The sequence below is a fragment of the Garra rufa genome, chromosome 1 (genome assembly GCF_049309525.1).
Source record: "Garra rufa chromosome 1, GarRuf1.0, whole genome shotgun sequence".
Lineage (NCBI taxonomy): Eukaryota > Metazoa > Chordata > Actinopteri > Cypriniformes > Cyprinidae > Garra > Garra rufa.
The window spans coordinates 78,194,670-78,214,955 of NC_133361.1; positions in this window are offsets into that span (position 1 = coordinate 78,194,670).

Here is a 20,286-nt window from a genome sequence, read left to right on the forward strand (position 1 = left end):
GAAGAAAGATGGAGACGTGAATGTAAATGGGAAGAAAGATGGAGACGTGAATGTAAATGGGAAGAAAGATGGAGACGTGAATGTAAAGGGGAAGAAAGATGGAGACGTGAATGTAAATGGGAAGAAAGATGGAGACGTGAATGTAAAGGAGAAGAAACATGGAGACGTGAATGTAAAGGAGAAGAAAGATGGAGATGTGAATGTAAAGGAGAAGAAAGATGGAGACGTGAATGTAAAGGGGAAGAAAGATGGAGACGTGAATGTAAATGGGAAGAAAGATGGAGACGTGAATGTAAATGGGAAGAAAGATGGAGACGTGAATGTAAAGGGGAAGAAAGATGGAGACGTGAATGTAAAGGAGAAGAAACATGGAGACGTGAATGTAAATGGGAAGAAAGATGGACGTGAATGTAAATGGGAAGAAAGATGGAGACGTGAATGTAAAGGGGAAGAAAGATGGAGACGTGAATGTAAAGGAGAAGAAACATGGAGACGTGAATGTAAAGGGGAAGAAAGATGGAGACGCGAATGTAAAGGAGAAGAAAGATGGAGACGTGAATGTAAATGGGAAGAAAGATGGAGACGTGAATGTAAATGGGAAGAAAGATGGAAACGTGAATGTAAAGGGGAAGAAAGATGGAGACGTGAATGTAAATGGGAAGAAAGATGGAAACGTGAATGTAAATGGGAAGAAAGATGGAGACGTGAATGTAAATGGGAAGAAAGATGGAGACGTGAATGTAAAGGGGAAGAAGGATAGAAAGAAAAAGCGAATGTAAAGGGGGAGAACAGGGAAAAGTGAATGTAGAGGGTTATTATTCCTATAATGTTACATTAAGTGTCATTATGAACTTTAGTTTAAATTCATTATTTTCATTGTTCAGTTTTTACAAAGTTGGAGTATCGTTTTAATCTTTTTAGTAAGTCATAAACTGTCTGTAATCTGCATGTTCACCACAATGTTTTGAATAATATTAATTTCCTCAATTAGTAGAGTGAATGTAATTGTGAAATAAGAGAGAAGAGTGAATGTAAATGGAAAGTTCCTATGTTACATGGAATGTCATGATAAACATTTTTTTTAATTTCTTTTATTAGAGTATAATATGCACTTTGACCACAATGTTTTTAATATTGTTCATATCTTCACCAAGTGGTATTGTACAGACAAAATAAGGTAATTATAATGCATACATTTGATAGTGTGTTGCATGTTCATATTTTCTGTTATGTTTATGTTAGATTTTCATTCATCAATTTAAAAAAATAGCAACTTGGTACAAAACTGAGTGGAGTGATTTTTATGGTTCTCAATTCAATCTCCTAAATATAGAGTTTGTGTATCTCAGAGTCCCCAATTGTCACTTAAGCAGAGTTTGTGTATCTCAGAGTCCCCAATTGCCACTTAAGCAGAGTTTGTGTATCTCAGAGTCCCCAATTGTCACTTAAGCAGAGTTTGTGTATCTCAGAGTCCCCAAATGTCACTTAAGCAGAGTTTGTGTATCTCAGAGTCCCCAAATGTCACTTAAGCAGAGTTTGTGTATCTCAGAGTCCCCAATTGTCACTTAAGCAGAGTTTGTGTATCTCAGAGTCCCCAAATGTCACTTAAGCAGAGTTTGTGTATCTCAGAGTCCCCAAATGTCACTTAAGCAGACTTTGTGTATCTCAGAGTCCCCAATTGTCACTTAAGCAGAGTTTGTGTATCTCAGAGTCCCCAATTGTCACTTAAGCAGAGTTTGTGTATCTCAGAGTCCCCAAATGTCACTTAAGCAGAGTTTGTGTGAGTCCCCAAATGTCACTTAAGCAGAGTTTGTGTATCTCAGAGTCCCCAAATGTCACTTAAGCAGACTTTGTGTATCTCAGAGTCCCCAATTGTCACTTAAGCAGAGTTTGTGTATCTCAGAGTCCCCAAATGTCACTTAAGCAGAGTTTGTGTGAGTCCCCAAATGTCACTTAAGCAGAGTTTGTGTATCTCAGAGTCCCCAAATGTCACTTAAGCAGACTTTGTGTATCTCAGTGTCCCCAAATGTCACTTAAGCAGAGGTTGTGTATCTCAGTGTCCCCAAATGTCACTTAAGCAGAGTTTGTGTATCTCATTGTCCCCAATTGTCACTTAAGCAGAGTTTGTGTTTCTTAGAGTCCCCAAAGTATCACTTAAGCAGAGTTTGTGTTTCTTAGAGTCCCCAAAGTATCACTTAAGCAGAGTTTGTGTTTCTTAGAGTCCCCAAAGTATCACTTAAGCAGAGTTTGTGTATCCCAGAGTATGTGTTTCTGTTGTATTCAAGTCATTGATAATTGCTATACAGTGGCTTACCCCCTGGGGCATTTAACAATCTTCTGAATACCCTAACTTAGACTGCAGTCACACCTTGTTGAAATGACAAAAAAAAAAAAAACATTAACAAACAAAAATATTAAGTAAAGATCATGTTCTATGAAGATATTTAGTAAATTTCCTACCGTAAATATATAAAAACGTAATTTCTGATTAGTAATATACATATACGTTGCTAAGAACTTTATTTTCACAATATTTTGATTGAAAATGTAATAAACAATACTTTTGATAATATTGTGTTTAAAATGTAGGCAACATTAAAAGTGTAAAATGCTCACTTAATATTACCTTTTTGTATTACTGTATTGAAGAGTTTCTTAAATTGATCTTTATGTACAGTCTTTGCTATTAAGTGCTCCAAATCTGCTTTAAAGTCACAATGAACAGCAGTGTGATTTGCTAAAGCAGCAGACTCTGCAGGCGTCCTATCATACCACATTGTTGGTGTGGATACAGTTTTAATGTTACTTAAAATTTGGGATAGAATTAAATGATTGGCAAAGCTCAGCATTTTGTACGCATACCCTGGTTTGAGAACCACTGTTCTAGATAATATCAACACTTTGAGTTGTAATTCTACTTCTGTTTATTGTTAGGATGACTTATTTGTATCATAACCACAAAGTCCTCAAATTATAACTTAACCAGAGTTTGTGTATCACCATAGTCCTTAAATTATGGTTTGATCAGAATTTGTGTTTGTCCCCAAAAGTGACATAAAAAATACATGTCCCTAAAGTGATGGTAAAATGTCAGGTCTTTAAGGAAGGCTTTTATTGAGAATATCAACTGATAAGTGTAAAGAGAGCTTCTTTTGTATCGCAGCCATATCTTTCTTTTGTCTCTAGACCCTTCAGAAATAAGTGTACCCAAAGGTAGGGTGTTCAGTCATATGTCCTCATTGTGCAGTTAAGTAGGTATGTGTGTGTGTGTGTGTGTGTGTCATAGACTGTAAAAAATATGGACAACGCCTCTCCCCTTCTTTCCACTATAGAAAAGTGAAGCCAAAACAGCTCAATATGGCCGCTACCATCTTGGGGGAAGTTACGTCATTTGGAGCCAGAGCATGCGCAGTAGAGTCGTGAGGCGGAGCCGCGGTGTCAAAGTCCCGCCCAAACTCCCGCAGACCCAATCGCACGATCACAATCATGACACCACACCCCGTTTTTATAGCATCAAATAACTACTTAAAAGCAAACTTATTAGACAAACGAACACCTGAGCAGGAATCAGCATTATAAGAACTACCTCACACGATGGAAATCACCTTTGGAAAAAAATTATTTGCTGTGTAATTCGATTGTTTAGTTTGGCTCTCGTCCCATTAGATTACATGGAGAGGGTGGGGTTTATGACCTATACTGCAGCCAGCCACCGGGGGGCGATCGAAAACTTTTGGCTTCACTTTTCAGGACACCTACGGCACGCTTGGTGTGTGTGTGTGTGTGTGTGAGAGAGAGAGAGAGAGAGAGAGAGAGAGAATTACATTTGCCTGTTTGGTGTTCAACTATAGTGTTATTTTAGGTTGCCATACAGTTGAAGTTTATGCCTAGAGGTGTTACCGCTTACGGTTTTAATTATTTTGTAATATTAGTGAAACATTATTTTGCCAAAATGGATGATTAATAGGTAAATAGGTAACAAATACATAATATAATTAGTGTGCCTGCCTCTCTGTCTTTCTTTGTGTTTAGACAAGTCCGACTGTTGAAACAGGAGCAGAGGAGTCACAGGGAGATCAGGCAGTTGTAGACTATTTTAGTCGCCCTCAATCAACAAAGAGGCAGGAATTCTTTAAGTTTCACCCACAACAGAAGGCCACAAACCCTGTCGTCCAGAAGCTCTTCTCTAGAACAGACAGCATGGCATGGAAATGGCTGACTTATTGTGATCAACGCCATGCATTGTTTTGTTTTGTTTGTCTTAATTATAGCAAACCTAATGATTCAAGTGCTTTCATAAGAGGCAGGACAGACTGGAGGCATGTGCACCAAAGAATAGAGGAGCATGAGAGAGGCATGGCACACAGACAATGTGCTGAGGCATATTTTTTAAACTGCTCAAGAGTGAACATTTCTCACCTCCTTGAGGGAAGACAGCTGACAGGACACTGTGAGCAGGTGAAGAGAGCATCTCTGCAGACATCAAGAAAGCAGGAATGTTTTCTGTGCAGCTTGACACAACCCAGGACATCACAGGGAAAGACCAGTGTTCTGTAATTCTGCGATATTTCACAGATGCTGTCCATGAGAGACTGGTTGCAATTGTAGAGTGCGACTTAACTACAGGGCAGTCATTTGTGACTCTGTTGACTGAAGTCCTGGAGCATCTGAAGGATGTAAGGTTTACAGAACCTCAGACACGTTGATCTTCTGAGACGGACAATACACACATGGTGAATTGAGATCCAGACATATAGTTCCACATTCCACTTAGAGAAGATGTGCTTAAAGTCCTTTCTCACCTGTCCTTCCCTACCATTTCCCCTCACCCATCCTCTACGACTCAGAATGGTCAATTTCAAAATATAGTGTTCTACATGAATGCAAGTGTTATTCACAGTCATGTTTGGTATCATTTGAATTGTCTCTGTGCGTCTGGTACAATGGTCTCATTCTTACAAGAAATAAACTAAAGGGTAAACAGATCCTAAAAGTCTATAGATATTTTGCTCACTATAGAGGGTGTGCCATCTCCTAGTGTCTATGCAAATTACCATCTGTCCCCAAAAGGTGTAAACGGTCATGTCTGAGACTTGATCAATGCAAATTCCAATTGTTAGGTTCCTGTCTCCATTTGGTGGTTATTTGTCTTGGTCTGAGTACTTAAGGAAATGGAGCAAAAGGATCAGGGCGACTCTGTAGCGAGAAGCCCGTAGTGTGAGGTGTATCTCTACACTTCACATTATGTATTTTTCTAAGGTCAGGTATGCATCTTTTTACTCTAAGATTTATCTTTGAGAATTTGATGTTTGTATTGATATGATTTGATATCTCTGAATTGGATATGTAATTGGCACAATACCTGACTGATAATAAATTGTAACATTTGATTTCATTCTGTTTTACTCTGTAATTATTGACTCTAGTAAACTCCCAAATAAACGAGTACAATAATACTAAAGAATAAATAGAATAATCAGATGTCTGAACAAATTATCCTATGAATGATCAATAACAATTGGCATTCTAACCCAAATGCGAGGTAACAATTAAAATGGAGTCAGATTAGATAATAAAATGGAGTCAGATTTAAACGTAACTTGTATTTTATAACTTTGCACGCTGAAAAGACTGGACACGGAAGAAACCTTCATCCACCATTGGATACCTCCGTTGGGCCAATTGCGTGGACCTTACAAAGTGGTGACCAGCCTCCGTGATCTCCCTACAAGCGAGTGACGTCTTTACAGCATGAAATTCAGCTTAAATTTTCCATGAGAGGATATGAGGTTTGATTTTCTTTTTCCCTGTCTACAACTGCTGTGGTAAGTTTATTCCTTTTACATATTCGAAGTGTTGAGTGAAAGTTTCCTTTATATCTCACATATAGATACATCTTTAGAATGGGTCGGTAAACCCACATTAAACCAGAGACCAGTCAATACAGATTCTGTATTGAATGTTTGTATGATAGATCAATATTTTTATATTGTTTTGAATTGAACTTTGAATTGATATTCCGATTACCTGATTAATGAATTATGTTTGAATTTATCTTGATTGCTCTGAAATTATTTACTCTAGTAGATTCCGTTGTATCCTTGTTACCGCATTTCTGCATCAGGTTAGTAACGGACTAAAATCCAGTTGTGATGGAGCATAGGGCACATCAACTGAATATTTAGAGATCTGGCTAAAACTTGTTATTAGTTCAAGTGTACTTAGACTGTAAGGGCTAAAAGGGAATTTCCGTTTAGGTCAACTGATAGTTGTTCGACCAACCTAAATAGGGTAAGCCTAACCTCTGTTTACTGTGGTATTATTCTAGTTAAGTGTACATGGGAAATCATGGCATGACCAAACCAAAGCTACTATCAGAGAAGTAATGTTGGTCGGCTTATATCTATAGTAGTGGTCGTGACCTCTGGCTAGAGATAGTATTGCTTTATTCAAGTGTGTACAGATCTATGGGGACCAATCAAAGATATTTTTAGAATGAGCAAGCATAGGAGCGGCCATCTAAAGTATTGGTCAATTACCTCTGTCTAATAACCAAGACTGATGAATATGTGATCGTGGAATACACAAACGGCCGATGTGATATTCCTGAGCGACATGAGAATCCGAATGAACGAGTGAAGTAACTGGAGAGTTAAATCAAGAATCTTCAAACATTTATAAACTTACTAAATTCTTAAAATACCACTAAAACCTTTTCATTTTTGGAGTCAGATGAATTAGAGGTAATGCATATAGGGAAATTTATTTATTTTGATGTTGTAAAGGAAAGACAGCAACACATGAGAATCCTTCTGACGTGTCACTGGCTACTGTCATTGGACCAGTGGGCGAACCCCATAACCATACATTATAGTTGTTGTGCTACTACATGTACACATAGACTATTAGAGATTATTCTAAAAAGCACATGACTGCTTTACTGTAAGTGTGTAAAACACTTAAGTTTAAGGTTGTAGATGTTACACGCATACTAGACCATGTGGCTTGTGTAAAATTAAAATAAAATACTGGAATTGTATAGCAATTTCAAGTTGAATGTGTGTCTATAATGAATTTGTTTGTCTCCTAAGTGGAACACTCTGCTATTTTCCATATAGCTACAGTGATCCATCTACAGGAGCAGATAAAACCATGTGGCCACAGTGTGATTCACAATTGTTTAAACATTGAAAATGTTTTTCCTCATAACTGGATTCAATAACTCTAAACTTTGCGCTTTATCATTAAAACATTGGTGTTGAAGTATTTTGAGCCAGATCACACCTCATACTCGCATTCTCGTGGCTCCCTGTTACAACAGGACCAAATTTGCATCACAATTGGAAACCTTAATTTCCCTTGTTTGGAGCATGATTAAACTGACACATAGCCAAAGCTCAATGAAGCCCCATAACATTATTTGCTTTTCCAAACTTACTAGAGAAATAATGAAAGGGGGGTGTAAAACACCAAACTTCAGACAAATACTACAAGCCTTCGCGTACCACAAAGATCTAAATGTGTGGACACATTGATAAAAAAAAAACATTGATAAATCTAGAAATTTCCCCAGCAGAACTGGGGACTCGAATCCTCATGATACAGCAGACTGTGAAGGCTCAACAGCAAGAGCAGCTTCAGATGCTACACATTTAGACTGCACTAAACCAGCAGCAGTGATTCAGATATGACCAATGAGACTAGTTCCATGTGATATCTTGAAATTAAATTACAGTCTAGAATAACTCCACGTGTCTAAACATAAAACTGATGAGAAGTTCAAAATTAACTCTGTTTCTCTATGTATTTATTTCTGTCTCAGGTTGACCACTGCAATTCCTTGGAGGTCAGATACCAGGAAGACTTCTGATCCCATCTGCATTAAGCCAGGACAGCGGAATTGTTAGAATATAACCTGAAACATGGGAGATGGGTGCAAGACTTGAAGGGGCCATTCACACCTCACAGTAGTACATCACTACACAACCATCTACACGGCCTACCGGATTAGCACCGGAACTAAATTTGCAACACAGATTGTTATAGACTAGACTTCATCCATCTCCCAGACATGAGCACAAAACACAGTCTTTAAAACTACACATCACAGAAGACAACGATGGCTTAGATTCCAAATGTGGTACTCCACCAAAGATCTATTGTCTAGCTTCACTAACAGAACCACATAGCCTCACATACATATATACATGGCTATGGTCATAAATCGATGATGTGAAATTCAGAGGCAAATCTGCCATAAAAATTCAAAACATTCAAACTTTCTAATTTTTATTGTGACGGTTGGCAAACCAGAGGGCCCACTGGCTTCCCAGCGTATCACTTATAACAGAAACATCATTAAAATGATTAAATATGAAGTGCGGGCACTTCTGTTGATCAACTACAAAATTTACAATTCGACTGTACCATCGAATGTGACCTAGCTTGCATGACACACACACACACACACACACACACACACACACACACACACACACACACACACACACACACACACACACACAAACTTACAAAGGATCCAAAATCTCCATTCTTGGATGAAATCTAAGTATGCTTTAGATCACTACCTTAAAATCTTAGGTGGCTTGCACTGGAGAATTATTTGTAGATCTATACCTTTGTAATGTTGGAATTGAATATTTATTATTGTTATTATTATTCTTATTATTGTGTTATATAGTTTAATGATGCATACCACTTTTTATAAATATGTGAGTTACACTGACTTTTTGCTTCATTTTATTGAGCCACTCAGACCAAGCATATTTAAATTGCACTACCATTAAACTCCATCATAGTGGTAGTGAGGCATTGGCTGTTTTAAAAGGGACCACTTTATGACATGCAACCTCAGAAGACAGCTGAGACCCAATGTACCATTCGCACTTGTTAACACAAACCTCTTTTGCATTTTAATTTTGTTGTATGTTCTTGTATCATATCTCACAGCTTTTTCCACAATTTAAATGCATCGTTGTTCAATCATTGAGCCATTAGGACGCTGTTTAAGTATCTCACACAAAGCAGTGTGTATCTACTGAGAACCCTTCACCTGTTGGAGTCTGCCCAGAAATCTGCACAATTGGAGGTGACAAGATTCATCAAGAGGCATGAAAGTCCCAAGGAAGGTGTTAGAAGAAACTGATGTTTCTCCATGACGGAATGACACATCAAGCTAAAGAGGCCTGGATTGATTCAATGAACTATGCATATGGGTTGTTCTCAACCAGACAGGTGAAACCGCGAACCTGAAGATCCATCTACGGATCAAGCTACATACACCTGCAGAGACTGGTGTACACAAAGGCCTTTTTTAAGGCCCCTGCAACTACTACTCCATCACAAGGACCACAACAAGTGTCTGACAAGTGACCCCTTAGGGATTCATCTGGATTTGACCCACGGGGTCAAAGGGGGGTAAACTGTAAGGTTTACAGAACCTCAGACACGTTGATCTTCTGAGACGGACAATACACACATGGTGAATTGAGATCCAGACATATAGTTCCACATTCCACTTAGAGAAGATGTGCTTAAAGTCCTTTCTCACCTGTCCTTCCCTACCATTTCCCCTCACCCATCCTCTACGACTCAGAATGGTCAATTTCAAAATATAGTGTTCTACATGAATGCAAGTGTTATTCACAGTCATGTTTGGTATCATTTGAATTGTCTCTGTGCGTCTGGTACAATGGTCTCATTCTTACAAGAAATAAACTAAAGGGTAAACAGATCCTAAAAGTCTATAGATATTTTGCTCACTATAGAGGGTGTGCCATCTCCTAGTGTCTATGCAAATTACCATCTGTCCCCAAAAGGTGTAAACGGTCATGTCTGAGACTTGATCAATGCAAATTCCAATTGTTAGGTTCCTGTCTCCATTTGGTGGTTATTTGTCTTGGTCTGAGTACTTAAGGAAATGGAGCAAAAGGATCAGGGCGACTCTGTAGCGAGAAGCCCGTAGTGTGAGGTGTATCTCTACACTTCACATTATGTATTTTTCTAAGGTCAGGTATGCATCTTTTTACTCTAAGATTTATCTTTGAGAATTTGATGTTTGTATTGATATGATTTGATATCTCTGAATTGGATATGTAATTGGCACAATACCTGACTGATAATAAATTGTAACATTTGATTTCATTCTGTTTTACTCTGTAATTATTGACTCTAGTAAACTCCCAAATAAACGAGTACAATAATACTAAAGAATAAATAGAATAATCAGATGTCTGAACAAATTATCCTATGAATGATCAATAACAATTGGCATTCTAACCCAAATGCGAGGTAACAATTAAAATGGAGTCAGATTAGATAATAAAATGGAGTCAGATTTAAACGTAACTTGTATTTTATAACTTTGCACGCTGAAAAGACTGGACACGGAAGAAACCTTCATCCACCATTGGATACCTCCGTTGGGCCAATTGCGTGGACCTTACAAGGAGTATGCTACAGCAGTGTTTTTCAACCACTGTGCCGCGGTACACTAGTGTGCCGTGAGAGATCGTCAGGTGTTCCATGGGAAATTATTCAATTTCACCTTATTGGTCTAAAAATTTTTTGAAAAGTAATAAGTTATTGTCTGCGAATCAGCGTATGTGAGCGGAGGGGTGTGATTTTGAATGGAGGGAGGAGCGGGTTTTTGAAAAGTTAGAGCGTCGTGGTTTTCACTCGCTCCAAGAGTGCTCCACCACCGCTCCATCAAAAGTACAATTCATGCCAACGGTCCGTAATATAACTGCATATTAAGCAAGAATTCACATGTTAAACATATTTAGCTAGCCTGATAGAGATGGATCACTCAAATCAGAAAGAATATAAAGGCTATGATGACGGCGGCAATAGACATGAGTGGTAAATTATAGTTCACAAGGAATTAGTTTGTTCCTTCTAGATAATAAATATTTTCAGGTGAAAGCATCCTTTAAACAAGTACAACACCCCTTTTCACACGCAATCGCTCTGTTAATAATGGATTAAAACAAATGTAATGGTATCCGATTTCGAATGAGCATAAATCTGTAAGAAATGCAGTGATCCGTAGGTAAAATAACTGCGAAAACGTATTATTTTCATTACAAACTTTGCACTGCATAAAGCAGCAATTATACTCTTTTAATGCTGACAGTGTTATTAGCTTGGTATGTGGTAGGAACAAAGTTTGCACATTAGTATCCCAAACTCTCCTGTTATTTTATTTTAGTATTTTTCTATTTTAATTTGTGTTATGAACAGGACTGTTATATTTCAAACATTATTTCAGAATTTTTTTTTTTCACGCGGAGTGGTATTTCTGATATCAGTGAGCGAGGAGTGGAGCTGGAGCGGAGCGATTATTAAATGCACAGAGGGGAAATTGTTGCCGCTCCACTCCGCTCACATACTCTGCTGCGAATAATATGCCATTGTCGAGTGTCTGCGGCAGAGTAATCATGTCAGGTTAGGCCCAGGTTTCACACTGAGTAGTTAGAAATATGAAAGATCAAAAAAGACAGTTTTTATTGTGTTTATTTGATTCCTATTCAAGACACTTTGATAAGAATGACTGTATATTGTTAATTTCACTTTTTATTTGAAAGAAGAAATGTGAAAGATCATAAAATACTTTTTTCTTTGTGTTTATTTGATTCCTGTTCAAGACACTTTGATAAGAATGGCTGTATATTGTTAATATAGGCTACAGAGTTTCGATTGTTGATGTGGCTTGTCATTTTTTTCAAATAAAAATTTACCTTGGCTCAAAAAAGGTTGAAAACACTGGGCTTTTTTGTTGCAAATTTGTGATCTTTGTTTGGATTCATCAGATCTATTTTCGCTGCTAAAATAGACCAAAACAGTCATTATTTCATCAAAAATGTAAGTGACTTAATATTATTAACTTGTTTGTTGAACTGTCATATGAAATCAGTGTCACATTTTCAATCGTGAGGTGATAGTAAATTAAGTGATGGTCAATTGTCAGCTCTCTTGGTCGTCAGGTCGTGTGATGTATGTTGCTGAACTGTATTCAAATGTTATAAATATAAAAACACCACATTTTGAAATTTAACTGCAGTATGTCAATTTAGTTTATTTGTGTGTGCTGCGCTCATAGACTTTAGAAAACGGCGCTCATTTGTTTGATTTCTCCTTGAGAAGCTGCGCAAGCCTCAAAAGTTTAAGGTCCGAAACTGTCGTATTCGTTTTTTCATATTCATCATTTGGTGGCTCTCAGTTCTCAAAAACACCCCTATATATATATATATATATATATATATATATATATATATATATAAATATAAATATAAATAAAACGAATAAACTAGTTCATGACGACAGATGTTAGCGCCACAGGTCTGTGGTCGTTAAGTCCTGTTATTTTGGGTTTCTTTGGAATGGTCGTTTGAAAAACTGGTTCTGGCTTATCTGAAGGACATCACCAGACCCTCACTGGACCCCCTGCAGTTTGCTTATCGAGCAAACAGGTCTGTAGTGTTGTGAAATGTGTTCAAATGTTATATTGCAAGTATGTCTTCCCCATGTTGTTGAAAGTGGTTTATAAAGAAAAGACACCACGCATTTATTGTATACGTTTTATTGAAAGTGGTTTATAAAGAAAAGACACCACGCATTTATTGTATACGTTTTATTGAAAGTGGTTTATAAAGAAAAGACACCACGCATTTATTGTATACGTTTTATTGAAAGTGGTTTATAAAGAAAAGACACCACGCATTTATTGTATACGTTTTATTGAAAGTGGTTTATAAAGAAAAGACACCACGCATTTATTGTATACGTTTTATTGAAAGTGGTTTATAAAGAAAAGACACCACGCATTTATTGTATACGTTTTATTGAAAGTAGTTTATAGAAAAGACACCACACATTTATTGTATTCTTTTATTGAAAGTGGGTCATTAAAACAACGCCATATTAGTTGTATTGCATGCATTTATTGAAAGTATATATCACATGTATTAGTAAGAACACAGTTAGGAAATCAACTTTGTATTAGGTAAAAGTTTGGATAGAGAGAAGAGTTTGGATGTTACCGTCAGATGTTTTGTTGTAGACGAAGAGGAGAAGACAGCAGCGTAGGAAAGTCCGGAGAAGAAGAATGCGAAAAGAGAAGAGTTTATATAGACAAATGCTTAGGGAATTTCCAGAGCTTAGGTTGTCTCCCGACTTCGGAATGCACCTGCTGTCTATAAAAGACTGAAGTACGAAGAGGACATCAGATGCTGGATCTGCAACAGCTTCTCCGGTGCCAGACGACCTGCCAGCCTTCGAACTACTAGCAATTTATTTTTTCTGTATTTCTTTATTTTATATATTAGTATTTGTATGTAACCTATATAACCTTTAGACAATAAACTTATACTTTATTATAACCAAGAAGCCTGCCTGCCAAAAGACTCTGATTGATAGACTTGAACAGACCACGGAGGAGTCTTCTGAAGCCTGTTGTGTGAGTATGAAAATTACTTATATGATAGGGCAGATTCGACTATCTTTACCTAACCTGAGAATAAACAAAATAAGGTAGAAGGTGTAGGAAATTGAGCACCGCAAAACAGTAGATGATGCAGTGAACATGAGTCTACATTTCATACTGCAGCATCTGGACAAATCAGGGACTTACGCAAGGATCCTGTTTGTGGACTTCAGTTCAGCCTTCAACACTATCATCCCAAACCTCCTCCTTCCCAAACTATCTCAGCTCTCCGTGCCCACCGCTCTCTGTCAGTGGATCAACAGCTTCCTGACAGACAGGCAGCAGCTAGTGAGGCTGGGAAAATTCTCATCCAGTACCCGTACTATCAGCACTGGCGCCCCTCAGGGTTGTGTCCTCTCCCCACTGCTCTTCTCCCTGTATACGAATGACTGTACCTCCAAAGACCCCTCTGTCAAGCTCCTGAAGTTTGCAGACGACACCACACTTATCGGCCTCATTCAGGACGGTGACGAGTCTGCTTACAGACAGGAGGTAAAAGAGCTGGCTGTCTGGTGCAGTCATAACAACCTGGAGCTCAACACGCTCAAAACTGTGGAGATGATCATAGACTTCAGGAAAAAAACCCCTGCTCTCCCCCCACTCACCATCATGAACAGCACTGTAAACACAGTGGAGTCATTCAGGTTCCTTGGAAATACCATCTCTCAGGACCTGAAGTGGGACATTCACATAGACTCCATTGTGAAAAAGGCCCAGCAGAGGCTGTACTTCCTCCGCCAGCTGAGGAAGCTCAACCTGCCACAGGAACTGCTGAAACAGTTTTACTCTGCCATCATTGAATCCGTCCTCTGCACTTCAATTACCATCTGGTTCAGCTCAGCTACCAATTCTGATCTCAGAAGACTACGTCGGATAGTCCGGACTGCTGAACGAATCATTGGTACAACCCTCCCTACCCTTCAAGATCTCTTCTTATCCAGAGTACGAAAAAGGGCTGCCAAAATCACTCTGGACCCCTCACATCCAGCACACTCACTTTTTGAACTGTTACCATCCGGTCGGCGCTACAGAGCACTGAGCACTAGAACTACCAGACACCGAAACAGTTTCTTTCCTCAGGCAATCCATCTCATGAACACTTGATCGTGGAACATACAACACTATACACTCTTTATTCATTTTTCCGTTATTTATTTAAAGCACATACTTACTTCCATTCAAATGTCTTTGCTATTTTTGCACATTGTCTGTCTTGTATACTTGTATATTGTTCTTTTTATAATATGTATCGTCTTGTCACTGTCATTCTGTAGCACTGTGGAGCTCTGTCACAAAAACAAATTCCTAGTATGTGCAAACATATCTGGCAATAAAGCTCATTCTGATTCTGATTCTGATTCTGTTTATCTGTGTCATTTCGTTTAGCCCATCGTTTGTGTGATTCCCGGCACCTGTCTCTGTAATTAGTCACCCTTTTAAAATCTGTTTGTTTCTTGAGTTCGCTGTCGGTCTTTGCTTATGTTAAATGTTATTCGTGTGTGGAGATTATCTGTGTTCCTGCCTGTTCCTGCTAATATCTCTGAAAACTTTATTAAAAGTAAATAGTGTTAATTGTTCTTGTTTCGTCTCGTTTCGTCCAGCACGTACAACCATAACAACTGGAGACTGCACAGGGCTGGACTGGGACAAAAAATCGGCCCGGGCATTTTGACTGGAGACCGGCCCTTGAGTTAGCCTCCTGAATAGAGCTGGGTATCAATTCAAATTTCAAGACTTAATTTGATTCCGATTCTCAAAAGTTAGAATCAATTTACACGATCCGATCTGATTCGATCTGTTCCAATTCACTACTGATATGGGTCAGTCCTATTAAAAACGTTTTTTTGAACTGTTACCTTAATTATATGGCTGTATTGCAATGACGCAACACTGGGTGAGTAACAGTTTACTGGGAAAAACTGTACCTTAAAGCCTTAAAATGGCTGTCTGGACTTTTCATTCCTATTTTAGCTGTACAAAATGGCAAACAATGTTAAACAATTAAACCGATAACTGATACATAATTAGGAATGTTTTGATACAGGCAATTATCATTCACAAGAATTCATTTAATTTTCTGATACATTTTAGCATTAAAAAGAATAAAATAAAAACACAACTTATCAATAAAATATAGGCTATATTTATGTATAAAAGACAAAAACATTAAAGTAGTTAGTCTACTTATAAATCCAAGCAACTCTTATGTTAATGTGCAGCATCACATCTCCTGGTGAATCCTAATTTGAATCTATCTAAATTATATCTACAAGTGTAGAGGGTTTACGATGAATTCTAGCCTGTCATTTGGTTTCATCAGTCAGTTTCAGCGTATTGCACTATCAATAATGAACACTCAAATATTAAACAACCTAAACAATATTTACATATACCTAACTAATAGAGTTTCCTACTCCATGAAAAAAAAATTAGGAACCACCCCCCACCCCTTAATGATGCTTAATCGACTTTAATTTAATGCACGTGTAAAACAAATGCACAGAAAACAATTATTTTTCTACAATAATTAAAGAGATTCAACATCTTTCTTCAACAGAATTGCAGACTGCACAGATGGTATCTTCCCAAAGGAAAAAGTACTATAGCTTACTAGGGTATATATTAGACTTAATATTTACTATATACAATAATGATTTATGGATTTTATGACCACTAAATCCAAATGGTTGTAAGATACAGATAATTATTTTTTTAAAAGCCAGACATTTTAAATGAGACATTTTAAATATTATGACCAGCAGCTTTTACAGATGTGGCTCCAGCAAACATCAGCTCATATTAAAAAGTAATATTAAAACAATTCTATCAACAAGTTATTAAACGTGCTGCTGCTGTTTAGCGCGACACCCGCTGGTTTCCCCTTTCTAGCGGAAAGTGGGTGATAAAAAAACACGAGAGAGATGGGACTGGTGACAGAAAAGCCGATTATAGCTGATCATTGATCAGTTTCATGATTGAAGGGGCATCAGAGGGGAGAGGCAGAGAGTGAGAGAAGAAGCAGCTGCGCAGCGTAAAGACAGAATAATTCCAGCTTTGTGTCTTTTTTTTTTATTCTAGCTGAAGTCAAGTTTATTATTTATACAGCGCTTTTTACAATACAAGTTGTGTCAAAGCAACCTTACAGTATTAAAATAATAAGATAAAATGTCAATAAAAGTGCAAAAGTTCCATATTGCAGCAAAGTCAAATTGGAGAGGACTCATCTGGTTCCCATGGCCTTGTGCCGGTGGCTGTTTAGGGTAGGAGTTCTTTCTGATGATCTGTCCCTGGGGCTCATCTAGTTGACACGGTATCCGCTGACATTCGGCTGTAGGTGTTTATCCACCTCTTGGTACGGACTGGATCCGGGGGACTGCAGTGATCATCTGATCTGGGTACGGACTGGATCTGGTGGCTATGGTGACCTGGGAATAAGAAACAAACAGACTAATATTAATGTAGATGCAAGAGTTCCAAGTTGCCACAAAATCAGATTGGAGAGGACTCATCTGGTTTTCGCAGTCTTGCGTCGGTGGCCGTCTAGGTGATGGGGTCTTCACTGATGATCTGTCTCTGGGGCTCATCTAGTTGATGTGGTCTCTGCTGACATTCAGGGCTGTAAAGGATATCTCTGGGTGCTGATGGGTACAGACTGGATCCGGGGGACTGCAGTGAACGTCTGATCTGGATACATGATCGGTGGCTACGGTGACCTCGGAATAAGAAGGAAAGATACTAGTATTAGCGTAGATGGCATTCTTCTTCTGATGCAACGAGTACATCAGGTGTTTTGGGAAGTGTCCCTGGTTCCGGTTGACCTAAATAATGCAGCCTAACAATCCTTTAACGGATTTGGATTGGAAAATGTATTAAGTGTAGGCCAGGTTAAAGAGATGGGTCTTTAATCTAGATTTAAACTGACAGATTGTGTCTGCCTCCCGAACAGTGTTAGGTAAATTGTTCCAGAGTTTGGGCGCTAAATGTGAAAAGGACCTGCCGCCCGCAGTTGATTTTGATATTCTAGGTACTATCAAATTGCCGGAGTTTTGAGAATGCAGCGGACGTGAAGGACTATAATATGATAAGAGCTCGCTCAAGTACTTAGGAGCTAAACCATTCAGGGCTTTATAAGTAATTAGCAAGATTTTAAAGTCTATACGATGTTTAATAGGGAGCCAGTGCAGTGTTGACAGAACCGGGCTAATATGGTCATACTTTCTGGTTCTAGTAAGAACTCTAGCTGCTGCATTTTGGACCAGCTGGAGTTTGTTTATTAAGCGTGCAGAACAACCACCCAATAAAGCATTACAATAATCTAATCTTGAGGTCATGAACGCATGGATTAACGTTTCTGCATTTGACATCGAGAGCATAGGTCGTAATTTAGATATATTTTTTAGATGAAAAAATGCGGTTTTGCAAATGCTAGAAATGTGGCTTTCGAAGGAGAGATTGCTATCGAATAGGACGCCTAGGTTCCTAACTGATGATGACGAATTTACAGAGCAGCCATCTAGTATTAGACTGTGTTTTAGGTTATTACTTGTAGAGGTTTTAGGTCCAATAATTAACACCTCTGTTTTTTCAGAATTTAGCAGTAAGAAATTTCTTGCCATCCAATTTTTTATTTCAACTATGCATTCTGTTAGTTTTCCAAATTGGTATGTTTCACCGGGCCGCGAAGAAATATAGAGCTGCGTATCATCAGCGTAACAATGAAAGCTAACACCATGTTTCCTGATGATATCTCCCAAGGGTAACATATAAAGCGTAAAAAGTAATGGCCCTAATACTGAGCCTTGAGGTACTCCATACTGCACTTGTGACTGATATGATACCTCGTCATTTACTGCTACGAATTGATGCCGGCCAGATAAGTACGATTTGAACCAAGCCAGTGCACTACCACTAACGCCAACATAATTTTCAAGTCTATTTAAAAGAATATTGTGGTCAATAGTATCAAATGCAGCACTTAGATCTAGTAGCACTAATAGAGAGATGCATCCACAATCAGAAGACAGGAGAAGGTCATTAGTAACTCTAATAAGAGCAGTCTCAGTGCTATGATACGGTCTAAAACCTGACTGGAAATCCTCACAGATACCATTTTTCTCTAAGAAAGAACACAATTGTGAGGACACTACCTTTTCTAGTATCTTTGACAGAAAAGGGAGATTGGAAATTGGTCTGTAATTGTTTAATTCATTTGGATCAAGTTGAGGTTTTTTAATTAAAGGCTTAATAACAGCCAGTTTGAAGGTTTTGGGGACATATCCTAATGATAATGACGAATTAATAATATTCAGAAGAGGATCCATGACTTCTGGAAGCACCTCTTTTAGTAACTTAGATGGAATAGGGTCTAACATACATGTTGTCGGTTTAGATGATTTAATAAGTTTACACAGCTCTTCCTCTCCTATAGTTGAAAATGCATGGAATTTTTCCTCAGGAGATCTATAGCATATCTGATTTGATACTGTAGCGGATGGCTGCATAGTTACAATTTTATCTCTAATACTATCTATCTTGGTAGTAAAGTAGTTCATAAAGTCGTTACTGCTGTGCTGTTGGGAAAACTCAACGTCTGTTTGTGCTTTATTCTTCGTTAATTTATTCACTGTATTGAATAAATACCTAGGGTTATGTTTGTTTTCTTCTAAGAAAGATGAAAAATAGTCTGATCTAGCAGATTTTAGTGCTTTTCTATAGGATATGTTACATTCACGCCAGGCTGTACGGAAAACCTCTAGTTTTGTTTTCTTCCAGCTGCGTTCCATTTTTCGTCGTGCTCTCTTCAGTGCGCGAGTGTGTTCAGTATACCACGGCGTCGGACTGTTTTCCTTAATCTTTCTTAAACGCAGAGGAGCAACTATATCTAAAGTGCTAGAAAAAAGAGAGGCAATAGTTTCTGTTGCATCATCAAGTTTTTCTGAGCTATTGGATATGCTGAGGAATTCAGATAAATCAGGAAGATTACTTACAAAGCAGTCTCTTGTGGTAGAAGTAATGGTTCTACCGTATTTATACCGAGGAGTTAATTTTACAGATTTAGATATCTGGAGTATACACGAGACTAGATAATGATCTGAGATATCATCACTTTGATGCAGAATTTCAACGCCATTTACATCAATTCCGTGTGACAATATTAAATCTAAAGTATGATTTCGGCAATGAGTAGGTCCTGACACGTGTTGTCTAACCCCAGTTGAGTTCAGAATGTCTATAAATGCTGATCCCAATGCATCTTTTTCATTATCAACATGGATGTTAAAATCACCCACTATTAAGACTTTATCTGCGGCCAACACTAATTCGGATAGAAAATCAACAAATTCTTTAATAAAGTCTGTATGGTGCCCTGGTGGCCTATATACAGTAGCTAGTACAAGCTTCACAGGAGATTTAGCATTAATACTTGTTTCTTTGGATAATGTTATATGGAGCACCATTACTTCAAACAAGTTATACTTAAGGCCCGTTCTCTGGGAAACACTGAACATATTGTTATAAATTGTGCAGACACCTCCCCCCTTACCTTTTACACGTGGCACATGTTTATAACAGTAATTTTGGGGGGTAGACTCATTTAAAATAATGTAATCATCTGGTTTTAGCCAGGTTTCTGTCAAACAGAGCACATCTAGCTTATGATCAGTGATCATATCATTTACAAAAAGTGCTTTCGTAGAAAGTGACCTGATGTTTAATAAGCCAAGCTTTATCATTTGTTTCTCAGTATTATGTACATTTTTTATTTGTTGAACATCAATTAA